This window comes from Amblyomma mixtum, chromosome 3 (genome assembly GCF_055824585.1).
Source record: "Amblyomma mixtum isolate Tamu chromosome 3, ASM5582458v1, whole genome shotgun sequence".
NCBI classification, from domain to species: domain Eukaryota; kingdom Metazoa; phylum Arthropoda; class Arachnida; order Ixodida; family Ixodidae; genus Amblyomma; species Amblyomma mixtum.
Window position 1 is genome coordinate 131,082,215 of NC_143014.1, and position 18,983 is coordinate 131,101,197.

At 49.6% G+C, this 18,983-nt stretch overlaps 1 protein-coding gene across 1 annotated transcript in view; it reads left to right on the forward strand.

Moving 5' to 3' along the window:
• LOC149351829 (lysosomal alpha-mannosidase-like) overlaps positions 1 to 18,983 on the forward strand; it is a 347,210-nt gene that overhangs the window by 288,916 nt on the left and 39,311 nt on the right. The window lies entirely within an intron of this gene.

Genomic DNA, 18,983 nt, shown 5'->3' on the forward strand with positions numbered 1-18,983 from the left:
GTAATTAGTGCTTCGGGTTTCACTGTTCCCAGTGTCGGGTCTTTTCTCATAGAAGGCATACTAGTGAAGGTGGAGCAGATTTTCAGATGGGGAGTAATTACTCATTAGCATCCACGTGAGTGCCGCCACACGGCTACTAAGGAACGCTATACAGCTTTCCAGGGCGAGTTTTTCTTCCACTGCATGCGCAGCTTCTTCGCTTCCTTTGTAGTCGCATGGCAGCGCTCAAGTGGACGCTAATGAGCAATTACTCCCTAATTGAAAGCACATCAGAATTTCCGGTCAGTATAAACGCAGTGGGTATGACGGAGTTCAGCTATACTTTGTAGGCCAGATACTATACCCATTTCGCTGCTGGCAACTACAGCCAGGACCGCAGCGCATTAAGCCGCTTCTTTGGTTTAGTTTACGGTGAAGTGTTCAACTCTCGCTTCGGCCGCGGTTTCTATTCGGTATACGCTTACGAGAGTAGTACATGCACCCTACTGTACAGCGCTAGACGATGTCAAGCGCCTTGAAACGCCACTGAAGAAATCATCCTGAAATGGCTAAATGGAGCGGCATCCAGCGCGCCTGCGCAGTAGCAGCCGCTGCAGTCATGATGCAGCTGAAGCAGAGCGTCGTGCTCTGAACGCTGCACGTATGAGGGAGACCAGAGCAACGAGCGTGCGGCGGGTTCTCGGAAAGCTTCTCGCAAACGTGCTCCACGTCAAGATGCTCAAGTTCGTGCTGACACGTTCACCACAAAGCGCTCCAAAACGGAAACACAACCGTCGCACACTCATGCGTGACGGCCACAACATTCAAAGCAAATGCAACAATTACAAATGCACATTGTAGGCGAGCTACCCTTGATCATCCGCATTTTTACGGGCGCAAAAGTCTTGAATTTTGTTTTACTCTCAGCTGCGGCATTTTTATTACATTTGATTATCTCCTGAGGAAGGGGATTACGCAGCAGAGTTAAACGATAGAGTTCTGCCACCCTGAAAAATTGAAATTATATACGCGGTTAGCGTAGACTTCGTCATTCCATTGGAAAAGGTGGATCAACTTCTTTATAATTGTGAAGAAATCTTATCCTTTAGCGTATTTAAATCGGTGATCCGCAGAAGCTCTCCGAATCTGCGAAGAACCAGGATATCCATCCAGTTCCAATCAAAACTCAGAATCGAAATCTAAATCGCCTATTAAAACTAGATATTTGGATTCGCGGAGCAGGGAAACACTTGCTCGTAATCGCCGATTGGAATCTGCGATTAGTTTAGTTTAGTTTACTCGCGCCAATGTTCGGTTTGCAGGCAGAGAAGTATAGGTTTCGCGTAAACCATGTTTCCCTGGCCTGTCAACAAAAGATGAAGCAGCTACGGTGGGGCTAACTGGTGTCGCATTGTAGTGTAAAATGGGTTAAATTATTGATTAGTGGTTATCGTAGGCAAGAAATACATGGAAAGGCAATAAAGGTGGCTTCTTTTGTTCCGTCGTTTCTTTTTAGTTTTTGCAGCACTTCGTTCACGTTGTCTAACGACATAGCGCATCCTACACAACGACGCTTGCGAGACGTGCATATATATGCGTTTCTGGGCACGCGCAGAGCGACGCAGCGACCATGCTTCGCTGCAGCGCACGTGCAAAGTAACAGTGTCGGTTCGACGAGATGGGCTCGCAGTTTTCACATCACGTCATTTGCCACCTCCCTCTCAGCCCGTCCTTCATTAGAGACAGCCCTTCGTTACCGACCTGCATAAGAGCGTCCGGATGACTCCTTTTGAAATGCGCCAGCGAGTACAGGGGCGAAAGTGAAAGCGCGCAAGTCGCGGGGACTTGCGCTTAAGTCACGTGCCTGCTTTTGGGCATCGCGCTACACGCACGAGCGAGGAATGCGAAGCTTTCGCCGGGGAGAAGTGAAAAAAAGGAGCAGACAGAAACAGAATTCATTTAGAAGAGCGGGTGGCTGTGAAATTGAATTCGGCGCATCGACCGCGCTTCTTTGAAAAAGCTACCCCGGCGACAGAGCGAGCCGCGAAGAGACGGGCGAGCTTCCGTCTACGTGGTTTGTGATCGAGTTTCGCCGAGCTCAGATCCCCGCGCTGTTGTCGGCAGAGGCTGAGGTACGCGCTCCTTCTGTGGGAGGTGCGCTGGGATCTCGGCAAAAGAGACGGAGACTTGTTCGGTTCGTTTCGTGTGGTCGTTTGGTTAACGTGGAGGCGCGGCATCTGCAGCTGGTAGCTCCCGCAGGACATTTGTGCGACAACACTTAGTTTTAAGGGCATAGGCTTTAGGTCGAAGTTCGCGCTGTGGTCACAGCCACGAATTTAGCTCGAGGCATTGAACCACAACAGAACGCGAGTATTAAAAATAAGAGAAGATATATGGAGCCGTATTCTATAAGCTGTCCGTTTTAAAATGCCCATTTCGCGTCCGTCTAGTCCTAGGTCATTGGTCACTCGGATATACCCGCGGCTTTCAAGCGTCTGTAAGAAGCGACCCGGCCATTCGGTGGAAGGCGACCAGACCTCACCATTGGCTGCATATGGACAGCTTATGGAATACGACGCATGGCAACGATTCCATGCATTCTCTGCCTGCCAAGACAAGAAGCAAATGAGTGAGTCTCTTTGAATAAGGTTATAAGCTAATTACTCTACTTGGCGACTTGATAGCGAGTTCACTTAGCAGCCATGAACAGAACAGGGCAAAAGTGAAGTAAAACAGGACATGTGCCGGCTACCGACCAAGCTTTGCAAGTGACTGCGGTATGAAAGACTCCTTCATGTAAAAAAAAAAAAAAACATTGTTGGTGTCGTTGTATGGTGTAATCGAAAACGCCCGTGTTCTCCTGCGGCAACTAATAAGGATGTTGCCCCTGGGAATTTGGGTCACGTGAGCCATGTTCGCCTGGGAGCGGGCGCCTTCTGTTGAAGCTTCTTCGCTCTGGGGGAGGAGTGCGAGAAGTTCAGGAGCTTTTCAGTGAAACCCTCCTATCACACACATCACCACGGTACTACATTGAGCGAACACTGCGCTTGCAAGGCATGTGCGCAGGAAAGGAAAGAGCAACATCAAAACATCTTCCTTCATGGAAAGCCCTTTTCTAGATTAGACAGCAATGTGGACGTACTGCTGCCCTGTGACTGAAAGATAACTCGTGTGTCAGCTATGCGTCCCTATCGCGCTGTCTCACCGGGAGGCTTTTTGTGAACTAGTTCGTTTTTTTCGCACTGTGGTTTTAAGGCGAAAGCCTTTAATGCCACATCGTTGTCGACAGAAGGTTGTCAGCAGTGGTGTCACACTTTTTCTAGTCAGACTAGAAAAAAAAATCTTTGTGCACGATGGGATTCGAACCACCATCCTTCCGTTTTACGAATTGGAAAAACAGCTCAATCAAAGACGAGACACAAGAGAACGACAAAACACCAGCGCTGGTGTTTTGTCGTTCTCTTGTGTCTCGTCTTTGATTGCGCTGTTTTTCCAATTCGTAAAACATGTACCAACCAGCCCGTATTTGCCCTCTTCTGGAATCCTTCCGTTCCGCAGCCGAGAGTGCTAATGGCTACGCTACTTCCTGCCAACGCATATGTAGTTCTCCTTGTCTAGGACGCTGGAGAGTGTTTGTAGCTAGGCGTCGAATCAGACGGATGCCTCCAAAACGCCCTCCAGCGTCTCCAGCATTTAATATTCACAAACAATTGTGTACCTAGCATCTTAACCACACATCAGTGACACAAGCAGCAACACCACGCTAAAGGCTTTCGCCTCACCGCACTGAAGGTCAACAAAGTGCCCCCCTGATTTTTTTTTGTTTACTGAGCGTGAGCCCTAGCGATGTGGTAATTTAAATTTAAATGAAGCAGGATGGTACGTATGGTGGAAGATTTTTGTTAAACATCTCAGCCTGTGGACAGAGCGCGTTCTGCCTCTTCTCCATATGTTTTGGCCTTTTTAGGGCTGTCAAAGTGTGTAAACTTTTCTAGTGAGCAGTAATTATGTTTAGCTAGTGACTGTAAAGTCCCTTATTTGACTTCGCTTATGCGGTGTCATCTATACGCAGCCGAGGTTTGAAGGGTACGAGCCCTGGCTCCTAGGGGTGAAAATGCTTTGTCAAACAAGTGAACAAGGTATTTGCTTCTAAACAGCCTAGCGGAACTCGTCTGTAGCATGCGTGAAAGTTCGAACTTTAGGAAGGCTGGGGACGGGATTTCCTTTCAGCTTCGAGAGATATGGGACTCTGGAGATGAATAACGAGTCACATAACATAGTCCAGAAGCAGATCCCTAGAACTCAGTACTTTTGACAAAGGGTGGCCATTAATTAACGGTAGATGTCGCGTAGATACGCTCGGTCGCCAAAGGTTTAGATGGAAGCGTCTTTGTTGCGAAGGTGGATTACGTCGCGTCCATTGATACCGGTAGGTTAGGAAATGGTTTGGTTTATGAGGGTTTAATGTCTCAAAGCGACTGAGGCTATGAGGGACGCCGTAGTGAAGGGCTCCGGAAATTTTGACCACCTGGGGTTTTTTAATGTGCACGGACATCGCGAAACATGGCCTCTAGAATTTCGCCTCCATCGAAATTCGACCGCCACGGCTGGGATCAGGAGCCGAGCGCCATAAGAACTGAGTCATCGCGACGGCGGTTAGGAAATGTGTTAACGAGTTGTGACTGTTGAAACAAACAAACAATGTATGTGTGCGCGTCATCAGAATTCATCTACACTATTGCAATTATTGAGTCGTTGTATGAAAGCCAGTATATAGCATAGTCTCACATGTGCACAATCGTTGCATGAGACGCCACTGACCCTTCCTGCTAAAGGAAGTATTCGAGATCACACAGAGGAAGCGAATAAGCTACGCCAGATAGAACTATTCGTGAAGTGCTGTAGTATGCACAACTGCGTCGAGAAAAAAAAAATGGTGTGGTTCAACTAGTGCTGAACCTGGTTACAGAGCGAAAGCTATGGCGCATCGGGCAACTATAAGCGGCTTGGCGTCTGTAGCGTTGAGTGCGTACCGGGCACTGGATAGGAAGCGCACCCACCCTGCCACCCTGGCTAGTGACAGTTAATGGTTGATCGCGAGAGTTTGCTCATCCAGTGAACGCTGCGGCCTATTGCGTCAGCCACAACGTTGTCAGCGCTAACGCATGCAGCCCACATCTGTCTCTCATCACCCCACGTACCTATTAGCGCGATTCAGGCGTCCAGTGACCCAGGGAGCCAGTTATGCGCACTTACTTTCCGTAAAATCATCGCAGTGTAAAACGTTTTCGACGGCAACGCCAATGAACACAATAAACGCCGATGGTCTGTGGCTTCAGTGCCGCGTTTCTGCCTCAACGTTGTCAATGCCAACGCGTGCAGCGCACATCTGGCATTACCGCCACGTAGCTTAAAGCACGACTGAGGTGTCCACTGTTCCAAGCAGGCAGTTATGCACCTTTCCTTTGCTTTCCAAGCTCCCGCTCCATTGGTATCAAAGCGCGACTCAGGTGCCCACTGCCCCAGCGGTCCAGTCATGCGCCTTTCTTTTGCTTTCCAAGCTCAAGGTTATTTGAAGGTCAAATTTGCACTGTCAGCGATTGAAGTCCGAGGTTCCGTAGTGAAGCTTTCGCTTCAAAAAAAATCTCTGCCTCTCCCGTAAACGAGAGTAGAGTAGCATGAAATGTTTACGGGCCTAATGTCATCTCGGTGGACACCCGAACCGCACCGTACAGGAAGGGAGGAACGCCACCACCCGTTCAGCGCAATGCCTTGCCATTTGAACGCAAGGTTTTTTGAGGAAAGGAAATGGCGCAGTAATTCTCTGCCATCTCGGTGGACACCCGAACCGCACCGTAAAGGAAGGGAGGAACGCCACCACCCGTTCGGCGCGATGCCTTGCCCTTTGAACGCAGCGCTTCTCCCCCGGATCACGTATGACAACGAAGTGTAACGTGGCATTTATGTGCTTTTTGCACGCGTTATTAGAAATCGGAAATTATAATTCCGTGCATTATCAAACCCACAGCTCCACTGATATCTTGATAAACATTGAGAAGGCACTGGCAGCAGTTATTTTTTGTCTCATTTGGAGACCAACCGGCGCTTGCATGCCGGTCGCGTAGGAGGGCTTACAGAGTCTCGTTAAATCTCGCTAAGTCTCGTACGGTGCCCGGATGTTCTCGTTTCAGAGCCCGGATGACTGGATTTCAGTGCCCGGATGACTGGAATTCAGTGCCCGGATGACTGGAATTCAGTGCCCGGATGAGTAGATTTCAATGCCCGGATGAGTAGATTTCAATGCCCGGATGAGTAGATTTCAATGCCCGGATGAGTAGATTTCAATGCCCGGATGAGTGGATTTCAATGCCCGGATGAGTGGATTTCAGTGCCCGGATGATGGCTCTCGGTCTCGGCGTGACGTCACCACACTGCCGACAACGGGGGCTAAAAGCATTTCATGCTTAAAAAGTCAAGAGAAACACTTAAGACTGCTTACGTGTGAGAAGGCGTAAGCTCAGCCGCTGACTTTGTGAACACAGTTGCCGCGCGCTGCGGCGTGATGTAACCCGATGTCATGCAGCTGGCAATTCTACCTCTGCACGGCTCTGAGTAGCTGCCGCCGCTACGGCCCCGCACCCCTTCTCATCTATGTACTAACTTTGTGAAGACCGTCGCCGGCGTATCGCGGCCCGCGCTCCGCTTTAAGGGTGTGACGCGATAGCTATCGGGTTAATGCCCATGTAGAATTGGTCTTTCTCTGCATAGATCCCTGGGTGTACTCATACCACTCCTGGCGCAGTGGTGCAGCGGTCAAGCGGAGCCCTATTGCCCTGGGATGGCAGGTTCTGCCACCAGTGGGGCTTGTGCGATCCATGTTGTTCCGAGCAACCTCGCGCAACCAATCATTAATTTAACCGCCAACTGCCAGGTTGCATGAGGACGCCATCTTTTCGAGTGCCATCGAGTGTTATCGCGCGCGCCCACACACACACACACACACACACACACACACACACACACACACACACACACACACACACACACACACACACACACACACACACACACACACACACACACACACACACACACACACACACACCTTCGTGGCACGATGGGCTTCCGGTTTAATGAGCGGCTGTCACACACACACACGCACACACACACGCACGCACAAGCGCACGCGCGCACACGCGCACACGCACACACGCACGCACGCACGCACGCAAACACAAGCGCACACACACACGCATGCACACACACGCATGCACACACACGCATGCACACACACGCATGCACACACACTCATGCACACACACACACACACGCACGCACACACTTTGGCCTTTCAGCCTGCCAAGGCTTACTATTGCAGCCGCCTTATTGGACCACATGGAAATAGTTGAACTGTGTTCTTTTACTCTAAATTTCTCTGCGAGATTCTCGAACTGCGCGGATACGGACAATGCCCTAAATGACTCCATTCAGTTCCTTTTTTTTTTGCGCCCTCTGCTTTCGCAGTAAACAGCCAGCTCACGATGGGGTTCTCCCCCGAGTGTGAAAGGGCACTGTGCGTACGACACTAACGAGGTTCATTAGCGTCCGCATTACGGACGGACACGCCATGCAAATCTGGTTGAACCTCGGGGAGAGCAGTCTCGTGTCCCGACATTACGCGTCTCCGGCGGTGATGGAAAACAGGGTTCAACCGGCTACAGCTTTCAGACGTTCCAGCCGACAGCCTCGCTACGAAACGTGGCGTATGCCTTCAGCCTGAGCCCATCGGATCCAAAACAGTCAGCTTGCAATGCAATGAAACGAATTCGCACTTAACGAACGAATGCATTGAACGCCTTCGAAAGGCAGCGTCCGGTGAATGTCAACTAATTAAGGAGCAAGAATCAGCTCTATCAAATGAAAGGTTGCGGTACTGTAAAGAAGGAGAAAGGGACATACACCTCAGCAACGACAAAAAAAAATAGGACCATGCCAGTCCGGCTGATTGCCTATTTGTTGTTCTCAGCCCCCCCTTCTCCTCCGGTGGAAGGACTGATGTGACAGCTCACAAGTTTGTGCAAACGGATGCACCGCAGCCATTGTATGAAAGGGCTGACCAAGATGGCTGCTGAGAAGGAAAGGCGCAGGATGCTTGGTTGCACGCAGGGGATTTGTTTCCGGAGTGATAGCAAGCCGCGGTTTGAAAGCTTTCTAGACTCAGTCCCCAAGTTTCGAGGGCACTTAAAATTATTCAAAGGCAGAGCACACCCGCAGAGAGCAGACTGAGTGCAGCCACGGGTGCTGAGTTGTTGAACACACTAGCAGTTCGGCTTGGCGCGTATACATATACCAGGTGTTTCAGCGAAGATGAACCAGCATTTTTAAAAATAGGCTTTGTGAGGTATAAAGGCGGCTTCTGTGGCACAAAAATACGTTCTTTGACCGACATCAAAAAACAGCATACGAATAATGTCAACTAGTTAGGCACTTAACAAATTTCTGATAATTTTTTTTTCTTTTACTGTTGCAGTTAGACCCCTGGTTGCAATTTAGATATGTGTATCCGGTCATTAGTAATAGCCATATCAGTTGTCAGTTGTTTAGAATTTCGAAAACGCGATTGCCCTTAACGCTGCGGCTCGACCAAATCTGGCTATTTCGACAAGATACATGCACTGGAGGAATTGCTTTGCCTGCATGCTTTTCGAAAGCACGTGTATTTTGGCACTATGCTGCCAAAATTTGTTGGGCCACAGCGCCGAGGATAGTCGTGTCTTCTAAATGATATAAAAAAAAACTTATACGGGTATTTATAACGACCGGCTTCAAATCTCTAATTGTCACCAGGTGCCTACCTGTAGTAGTTAAAAAGTTAATTATCAGAAATTAGGTGAATAAGTAGTTAACATTATTCACCTCTTTTCTGATGTCCTCCAACGAAGGTATTATTGTGACGCAAAATCTGTGTTCATATGCAAAAAAAATAATAAATTTTTGTTCACTTTCGATGAAATACCCGGTATATATGGAATATAGGCCCGCTTAGGTCGCGTTGGTGTCGGACGCCCTAGTGGAGGGCTCCGGAAAACTTCGACCACCTGAGGTTCTTTAACGTGCACAGACATCGCACAGTAGACGGGCCTCTAGAATTTCACCTCCATCAAAATTCGATCGCCACGGCTGGGATCGAACCCGCGTCTTTCGAGTCAGTAGCCGAGAACCATAACTACTGAGCTACAGCGGCAGCTCCACAGAATGGGGTAACGTTTTGTTTCCATATTTTTCTTAATTAACCAATCCCTGTTCACAACTATCCTGGTGTCTGCAGCTCACCGGGCTAGGTTTTCCAAGTTTTCTGTCAAGAACGCCTCTTGCTCCCGCCGTCCTCTTTCTGTCCGGGCCGTTCCCACGACAAGTCCAGGATTTTTGGACATCAATTTTCATTCTGAAACAACTGTAGAATATTGTAAGGCACTGTTATTGAAATATTAAAAATATTGGAAATGGAAATATCCATTCTTCCGATGCGTAGCAATATCTTTCTTTTAAAATTTGTCCATTGCTTTCATCGAGTAAGCAAGACTGCCATAGAAAACCAATGGATAACGATTTTGACGACAGCAAGAAGGTTAATAGCAAAAAAAAAAAAAATGCAAGCCTGCTGAACGGAGATCTGCGGGCATATTTATTGTTATTGTGAAATCTTACGGTATATGAAAAAATTGCGTTCATAAACTATTTCCGCCGCCGCAGTGGCTTAGTGGTTACGCTGCTGGGCTGCTAACCTGAAAGACGCGGGTTCGATCCCGGCCGCTGCGGTCGCATTTCGACGAAGGCGGAATGCTAGAGGCCCGTGTACTTTGCGATGTCAGTGCACGCAAAAGAACGCCAGGTGGTCGAAATTTTCTGGAGCCCTCCACTACGGCGTCCTTCATAGCCTGAGTCACTTTGGGACATTAAACCGCCATAAAAACTATAAACTATTTCCTGTTGAAAGATGCACTTGTCCAGAATTTCTCGGTACGTCCCGGTCAATGCCTGGATTGTTCCCAGCCTGGTTGAATGAAATCCATGGCTCGCAACTCATCGCAACGTCTCTCTGGTGGCCTGGTGTTAATTGCACAAATCAGCAAGTACGCCTAAGGAAAGCAGAAAACATTGGCGAAAACGAATCCCATGTAGCCTGATTTCAAGGAGATATTTGTGCCCCATTCTGAAAATATCTACCTGCCGGACTAATTACGGTCGACAAATGCTGCACGATCTGTTACCACGTATGTTAAAGGACTATGTAAATCAAGGTATCGGCATTTCTAAACTGCAACTTTCTGATCTCATCGCCATGTTCATCCGCTGAATCTTACTGTATTATTTTGTGAACCATGTGATATGCGCTCATTGGTGCAGTGTGATGTAGTTTATTTTGATAAGTTGAATGTTTGTACCACTTGCTAGGGCTCCATTTTTATTGCTGTATATTTTATTTATATTGAATGAGCTAGCTGCGTCCTAGAACATTGTTTTCTGTGCTGTTGTCGCTGCTGCCAGTGCCTGATAAGTGGGGTCGAGGACAACTCAAGTCGTGCTTGAACGGCTTTTCCCTTGGCTTCTTGAATAAACAGCGCGGACGAAGACGAGCACAAAAGACAAGAAACAAGAAAACGGACGACACAGCGCTGGTGTCAGCGCTGTGTCGTCCGTTTTCTTGTTTCTTGTCTTTTGTGCTCGTCTTCGTCCGCGCTGTTTATTCAAGATGCTTAACCAACTAGCCCGCCAAAACGTGTTTTCCCTTGGCTCCTTTTTTCACTGAATAGCGAAAAAAAAAAATGAATGAATGAATGAATGAATTAATTAATTATTATTCCCAGCGGCGAAATAGAAACACTTTAGCATTTCTTTCTGGCAGCTCGGGGATACGTGTATGCGGGGAAGAACAGGAGCGCGCGAAAAGTTCCAAAGATTGAATGAGTGCTTTCTAAATACCTTTGTTCTGAATGGCACGCGTTCTTTTATAAACCTTTTATGCGCTGCATCTCAAATTCCATGGAGATGAATCCCACTAAACGATTGTCAACCTAAAATTATAATGGATATTTCTTGCCGCAAAAGCGGCGCAGAAACAAACTATATTCCTGCGCTTTTTGCATATTCGGCGTTTTTATATTGGCGATTTTTCTCCTCGGAAGCAGTAAAGAAACAAACTGACCACCCTTTTTGCTTGTATATCGTTACCTTTAAAACCATTTTCCGCACTTTTCTGTTACCGGCCTAATCTCACTATAGCCCCTCCCCAAAGCAGAGTAGCATGCCGGTGCTTTTTATACGGTGGCCAAAACCGCCATTCTTCCATTAAAAACTCTTCTCCCTCTCTCTCAAACTACTGCTTACTCTTACGACGCTTGGGGAGTACGTGGGGAATAGCAGGCAACAACTTACCGATTCTTTCATCCGCAGCGCCAAAGTCCGCAAAATTTGCTAGCCTGCCAAACGGCGGCCGATTTTCAGAGTAAGGTTAGCTGTACCGATCGGCGTTGCTCTTCATGCGCGTCGACGAGCGGACACTGGTTCAGGCTTTAGAAGGAGAAGGGAGGGGGTGCACTTTTGTAAGGGTATCTGTGTGCATGGATCTGGAAGTACGGCAAAGATGACTGCTAGTTTCATTCCACGATGCTATGTCATGTTTTCTTCATGAAAATTGCGTGAACTTTTTACTGATCGAGCGGTCGAAGTGTACACGGCCCACTGTTGCTGAGCCCAGGGTGCAGGATGATGTCCATTTCATCATGGAATCATAGCGCTTGCAGACGAGGACGGGCGCTGTGATTCCATAATGACTGACAAGAACCAACTAGACCATGGATCAGCATACCCTGCTCAAGATGATGTCCAGATCTGGTGGCCGCGTTTGTACGCAGTCTCAAGTGACAGGAAAGCGAAATCAGTGCGGCTGTGTACGGGGGAGCCTGATGACATTTCTTTTGTGGTGCCTTGATTGACCCTGAAGAGTTCCTTACAGATGCCACTTTATATCTTTGGGCCTGAATCAGCTGTTTTGATCAGTGTGCTGGCTTCATATAGCTTATGATCTCGCTTATTTAGTGTGACCTTTTATCAGTTGCTCTATTCCGCCCTTCCTTTCTTTTTTCCTCCACCAGTTTAACGTTCACGTCAGGTTGTGAAAAACAACCACAGTAATCATTCATTTATCCCAAACACTTCGTTTGAGGCTAACCGGTCTCCGCCCAGCTTTGTAGCTATCTTTGTCCTCTTTGCGTTTCGCCATCGTTTATTAAATTGTTTATTAGATTTTTTCTTAACACGGTCTTTAACTTTTCTCCTTTTACGTGGTTCCATTTCAGAAAGATTGTTCCATTTCTATTCTATATCGGCGTTTGTTATGACTCACTGGTTTCTATAATGCTGCTTTCGCGATGGAGGGTGAATGAAATGAAATGGTGAAAATGAATTACATTTGCCTCGAAGGAGCGCTGGCTCTTCGGGATAGCCTGAGAAGTGTCGGATCACGCTATAAAAGGCTACGCGTGCACATATTCGGAGAAATACCCCTACGCTCTAGCCACTGAAGGCGTAAACAGAGCAGCCATAACGGGTCTTGCGCCGAACACGGGTGCGCTATTGCTAAGAAAACAGTTGTCAGCGACGGCATGGGACCGTACTAGAAGAGCAGACGCTCGAACGCCCACGTGTCAGCCGTCTTCGTTGACAGCGATCTGTTTTTACTCAAGCTCTCTCGCCTGTCTTCCAAGAAGCACTCAGCCTCCTAAAAGGGCTCAGACATGTCATGCTTTCACCCCTTTACGCACTCAAAGAGATGCTGTGAGCCCGCTTGAAAACGGAATATGAGGTCAAATGTGTGCCCGCGACAGCTGCAAAGGTCGCCGAGTGTATGCATGCATGCTTGCGTGCTTACGTATGCGCGTACTCGAGGCGGTGCATAGAGGAAAAGAAGCTCCTTCAGGCGCTAGAAGCGGAGTGCTGCTGCTACCGAAGCTGAATGAGACGACGGCTACGAGTAGGGAAAGCGGGGGAGACCATAAAGGAACGCAGAGCAACGACTTATTGGTCTTCTTTTTTTTTTTTTATCTGCGTGTGCTTCTGTCGCGGATAAGAAAATGAATGAAAAGCTTATACTGATGCATCTTTAAATTGCGGGCGCGGGGCTCACTTAAATGCGGCATTTCGACGCGCTTCAACGGCCAGGGGAAAAAGAGTGGGGGGGGGGGGGGGGGGGGGGGTTGCGTTGAGGCGGCAGCTTGCATGCAGTGAGGCAGACGCGCGATCACTCGCGGGCGGGCTGCGCGTTGCGGCAACCGGGCTTGCGCGCCATTGTTGCCAGGCGAGCACGGCTTCTCGACTCCGTTGTTGGGGCGCGTTGAAGGATGGCTTTCTGAAAGAGCCGCGGCCTCGCCTCTCAGCAATGGGGCCCGGCCGTGAAGTGGCGGAAATAAAGGGGCGCGCGCGAAAAACGACCGAGGCAGGAAGGGGACGCGCGTTCGGCGGCGCGCGAAGCTGAGCCGTCGCTCTCGGGCTTGAAGCCAAGTGCGGGAACTCGCGCATCGGGCCGTTAACTTATGTGTGCGGACCGAGACAGTGTATATACAAGTTCCACTCCGGGCGTTGGCGCGGCGTGCTCTCTTTTTCCGGAGTCCGTTCGCAACGATCTGCTTTTTCGCGGTAACTGCTCTGCCCGAGCTGTTTCCGTATCGCCGCTGATCGAGGCTGATGGAAAACGCCGCGGAGAAACCGAGAAGCGCGAAACAACAAAGGAAGCAGTCCCTCGTGCCGAGGGATGGCGTTGAAAGATGGGGCGAAGACAGATTTTGAAGAAAAACGAGCCGGCGGTGTAAGCTGTGTTTTTCTTCCCTTTATTCCGAGCCATTGTTGTCTCAAGAAAAGCGAGTCTGTGGCAGCTCTTCCCACTTTACTGCCATTTTCGTTTTCTCATCTTTGCTAGCTTGTTTTCATTTCAGGATAATGGAATGATACCATGCAGGCTTCTGAAAAGATTATCGGACTAGCAAAAGGCGTTTGTGACGTTAAAGAGAGAGCTTCTGCGTGTCCTTGGCTGACTCGTGGGGCTCGTTTGACTGCACATTTCGTAAACTCTCTATATCTGTCGCATTTATTCGAGTAAAGCGGTAGCGGATGGTGTCACAAGTAACAATGAAGACAGGACAGGCGCTGTGGGGCAGATTTTTCGCTGCCCCCTTATGATTCATGTATGAACCAACTGGCTGAAACAGATATTTTAGTCAATAACTGACCCTGTAGTTTCGTTCGCATGAAGCGTGTACCAGATGACGCTAGTGAAAACGAACGATGAGCGTCCATTTGAGTATCGTCTGCTTGAAGGTGCTACGACGTAGTCGTTAGTGAGGTCCATGATGAGCCAGCTGGCCGCGATATTTTTTCCAACCAGAATTTAATGACGCCAGACCAAGGTGGCAAATATTGAAACAACACGCTTCATTTATTTTTTAAGGACACAAATGCACGGGTAGATCTTCTGGGTCATTTTCCGAGTGCTGCTGGTAATCTTCATATAGCATATAGGTAATCTTCATATAGTCCGAATTTTAAGCCAGTATCTACGACTGCTCTGCTAACTTCCTCACCTGGGTGGCAAACGACGGCTCACAGTCTGAAAGTCTCACAGCGCACGCTGCCAAGCAGGCTTCGTCGCAGTTCTCCGGAAGCCGTTCGCATCATGAGGAAACAAGAAGGCCATGAGCGCGTCGCGATGAAGCAAGCAGGCGGCGTTGTTTTCCTGCGCACACCGGTTGAACGGCGCTTGTAGTTGCACTGGTGGGAACAACGACGCCCACTCTTTGAACCGATCTTTCAGTCCCCACAACACTAGGTAATAGTGTCTCCCGTGACACCTCTCCGGTACTCACTTTCACCAAGAATGTCCCCCGCCCTGCCTAGACTAACCTAGGGGTAACCCTAGGGAGCGATCATTATATACTCTTAATCAGTATCGGATCTACTAGATCGTCTCCCTTCCAAACACCTGGCAATGGCACTCCACAAGGTGCTGTCCTATCACCACTGCTATTCAATATAGCCACGGCTCCTCTCGCCCACAAGCTCTCTACACTCTCCGACATCTGATACACCATCTGTGCGGATGACATCACCATCTGGTACATCCGAGGATCTCTCGCCGCAAAAGAGCAAGCCCTACAAACAGCCAGCGTTTTGTTCAGATCAGCGGTTTGCAATGTGCACCGTGCAAATCGGAAATGATCCGTATTCATGGTCCCCGCTATCGCTCCCCCGGTCCAATCATGCTCGAGATTCACAACCACCCAACAGAAGCAAAATCACTCATCTGAGTGCTTGGCCTCTGGGTCCAGCATGATGGCTAGCCCAACCACACCATTGCCACTCTACGCACGTATACGTGCTCAATTGAGCCCATATGGTACGGCGTATCGCTGGACATCGCAAGGGTATGCGTGAGGACGACACTATCCGCCTTGTCACGACCCTGGCCATGAGCCAAATCCAATATGGTCTCCCATACCACACTATTGATCGCATCGCCGAGAGTAGAATCGATATCCTTATCCGTACCCTCTTTAAGACAGCTCTGGGCCTCCCCATGTGTTCATCCACCCTTAGACTGCTTGCACTCGGGGTTCACAACACGTTTGCGGAAATCCAGGAGGCTGTTCTGAACTCCCAACAGACTCGTCTCCTCACCACCTCGGCGGGAAGGGCCATCCTTTCCAGAATAGGCGACTCGCAAGCCACCAGGACCGTGGCCTTGACCGGAATTCTTCCCAACGCTATCCGCTCCCGCCTTCACATGGACCCTATCCCTCACCACACGAACCACGAGTCACAGGCCGCCCGCCTTCAGGCCCGTCTTCGCAGTCTCCGTAGGCAGTACGGCCAGGACACCTCGGCTATGTATGTGGATGTGGCTTCCTATGGACAGCCCCACAGATATACCTGCGTTGCTGTCAGTCATGCCAACACCCTTTATCTTGGAGTGTCCTTCACGGCACTGGATCCGGCGGCCGCAAAACCCATTGCAATAGCCATCACCATCAAGATGAGCGACACCCAACACCTCGGCACCCACATTTTTACAGACTCCCTAGCCTCCTGCAGAGCCTATACGACTGGACGTGTTCCGCGCACGGCTTTCCGCGTTTTGGGCGGCAATCTCCAATATGATCACGTCATCGTCTGGGTCCCAGTACATGCAGGTCTCGATGGCATTATCAGGGCAGATGCCCTGGCTCGAGATTATACCAACCGAGCGGGGCATTCTGACTCTACTCTCTACCCACTCTGAACGCCTTTTTCAACCCGCCTAGAGACCCTCCGCCTAAATAGGTGCCTCTACCCTCCCCCTCCCCCCCTCGCCACATCTTTTCCGGCGGACTCCTACCACCTAAGACGCATCCAAACACTGACTTTCCCCAATCTCCACCACCTACACCGCATTCACCCAACATTATACGCAGATACATGTCCCTGGTGTGGCGATATTCTCGCATTCACACAGATTACATGGATGTGCTCAGCTAAACCGAACCACTCAAAGGCGCCCAACTCGGCGTTGGACCAGTGGGAGGTGACGCTGGCCGGCGGCACCCTGGAAGACCAGGAGGCGCTATTCGCCATCGCCAAAGCGTCGGCGGAAGCCACTGGAGTCTTGGACTGAGGACCTCACCCACAATCCGCTCCTGTCTCCTTTTTTACAAATCAGTGTTTATTCTCTCTCTCCGAAGTGCAGCGGCTCGTGGGTGCCACTCGCGCATCAGCCCCGCGGCCACGCGCGCTTCCGCGAGTTCCCGCACTACAGAGTTACGTACGGCGACAGCCAGAGCCTGACATCTCCCTCTTTCTCAAAGGGCGCCCAGCGCGAACCCGAATCACTCGAGAGAAGACAAAGAGTAGAATGGGCAGAAAAAAGAACTGAAGGAGAATACAAAGAAAGACGTGTACGTGAGTGAGGGAGCGAGTTAGAGAGAAATATAAATACAAAAACATTGCACGTGTTCCTTTGGCCATCGGCCGCACCATGCTGAAATCCCGCGTACTGGTTCGCACGAGCGCGTGTGCGTTGTGCGTTGCGTTGTCTCCCACTGTGAAGATGTATAACTGAGGACAGAAGGAAGGGGGGAAGACAAGCAGAGTGCGGCTCAAGCACCGACGCGTTACTCGGCTGATTGATTTACAAGTGCGGTGCCCGCGCCGCCGCCGCCGCACGTCGTCTTTGCGGTGCTCCACGTCGCGGGACGAGCGGTCGCCGCTCTCCACCGCAGCAGCGATCCTCCGCCTCGACGGCCCGCGGGGGAGCGCTTGCGACGCGAATGACCACTCAGCGGCCGCCATAAATCTGGACGACCGCCTGCGCCCCGCTCCTGGGAGCCCCGAGACGGCGGAAACAAAGGCTTGTTCCCCATGCAAATAAAGAAGACGCCGCGGGCAAAATAAAGGAAGCGAGCGAGGAGTAAGGAACGGCGTCGCACTCTGCTACGCGAAGGCCTCCTTGCACGCGGCGCCGGTCGTATATTTGGCGCCGCCTCGCTGCAGTGCGGGCCTGCATTGTTGTCGCTCTCGTGGGAAGGAATGATCGTTTGGGGCAAGTAAAGCCCCGCGCTTAACTGAAACGGCCGCCGCGGGCGTGCGTATAACTCTCGGAAGATCCCTGCGGCTCGGTGCAAGACCGCCAGTGCCGCGGCTGCTTCGCTCACGCTGGGGGCGCAGCTCTTCGCGGCCGATCTCGGGGTCCAGCAGTCGATTCCCGACCGCGAGGAAGCGGACCCCACACTTCGTTCGGGAACTGTGCGCACGGACGCGCGCCCCGAGATTTGTGAAGCGGTGCTGGTCACCGCCCTTAATCTTGGATTTAACCCTACGCATAGCAGTGCAGCGGGCTCGTGACAGGGGGAGATATGAAGTTGTCATCTGCCGCTGCTATACGGGTCTTAATAAAGTATCTTAAATCTGGAGTGGTTAGCGGGCACTCTCAATAAAAATAGGGTGCTGTAACACGTGTTACAAATGGTTCGCGTCATTTAGTTTTCTTTTTCATTAAAAATAAGCTGCCTTCCAGTGTGTGAAGTAAAGAGCGACAGAAACATACGAGCTTCTAGACTTTGAACTGAAGTTGGCTGTCTGCATTAAAGGCCACATTTCGCTATTTCTCGCGGTAGAATTTAGCTTTTGCCCTCCTTCTACATATGCTAAAGATCTGCAGTAATTATTGCTCTCGTGTCAAAGTGGCAGTCATTTGATTTGACGCGTTAATGATGGTGGCTTTCTTATCCGATGGAGGCAACCTCGAACGTTTCATTTGAACTTAATGTAGAGTGGCACGCATTTTCCCTGCAATCGGTCTCTGAAATTATCTTACCATACAACCGAACCTTTTCTGTCGTGTTCGGCATTAAAGGCAAGTCGGTGAAACAAAATAAAATTGTCTGCATGTAGTCGACAGCGACACGAAGCAGAGTGCCTTCAGCCCCGCTTATTATCAGTCTGTGCATGTGGGCTGGACATGTAGCTCCTTGACATCTTAAGAAGCAAGTACGAATACATGCTTCTTACGTTGAGGAACATCGTAAGAAGCATTGGCTCTCGGAGAGTTGTGCGTAAACTGTTTTTGTAAAAGAAGGAAAGAAGAAACTGAGTTTTTAGTGCGTAATCCTAATTAGTGCGTAATTCTAAATGTAATTCTAGCTGTCATTGCACGTAGATACAGAATCCAATTTTTTCTTGAGATGAAATGTCCAGTGCATTGAAAGCAACGGAAGACATTAAATGAAAAAGGAAAAACCATTGTAAGTGTATGCCTATACGTCTTCATTTATCTTAAGCGTGCCTTGATTTTCTTCTTTCATGCAAAGTGGCCTGTAGTTTTAAAGGAAGTTCTTTTTCGGATAAGTCTGCTGGAAGGAAAACCTATAGTGCGGTCATGTTTTTGGGTTTTTCTTCGTTCGTGCGCTTTAAAGCTTTCA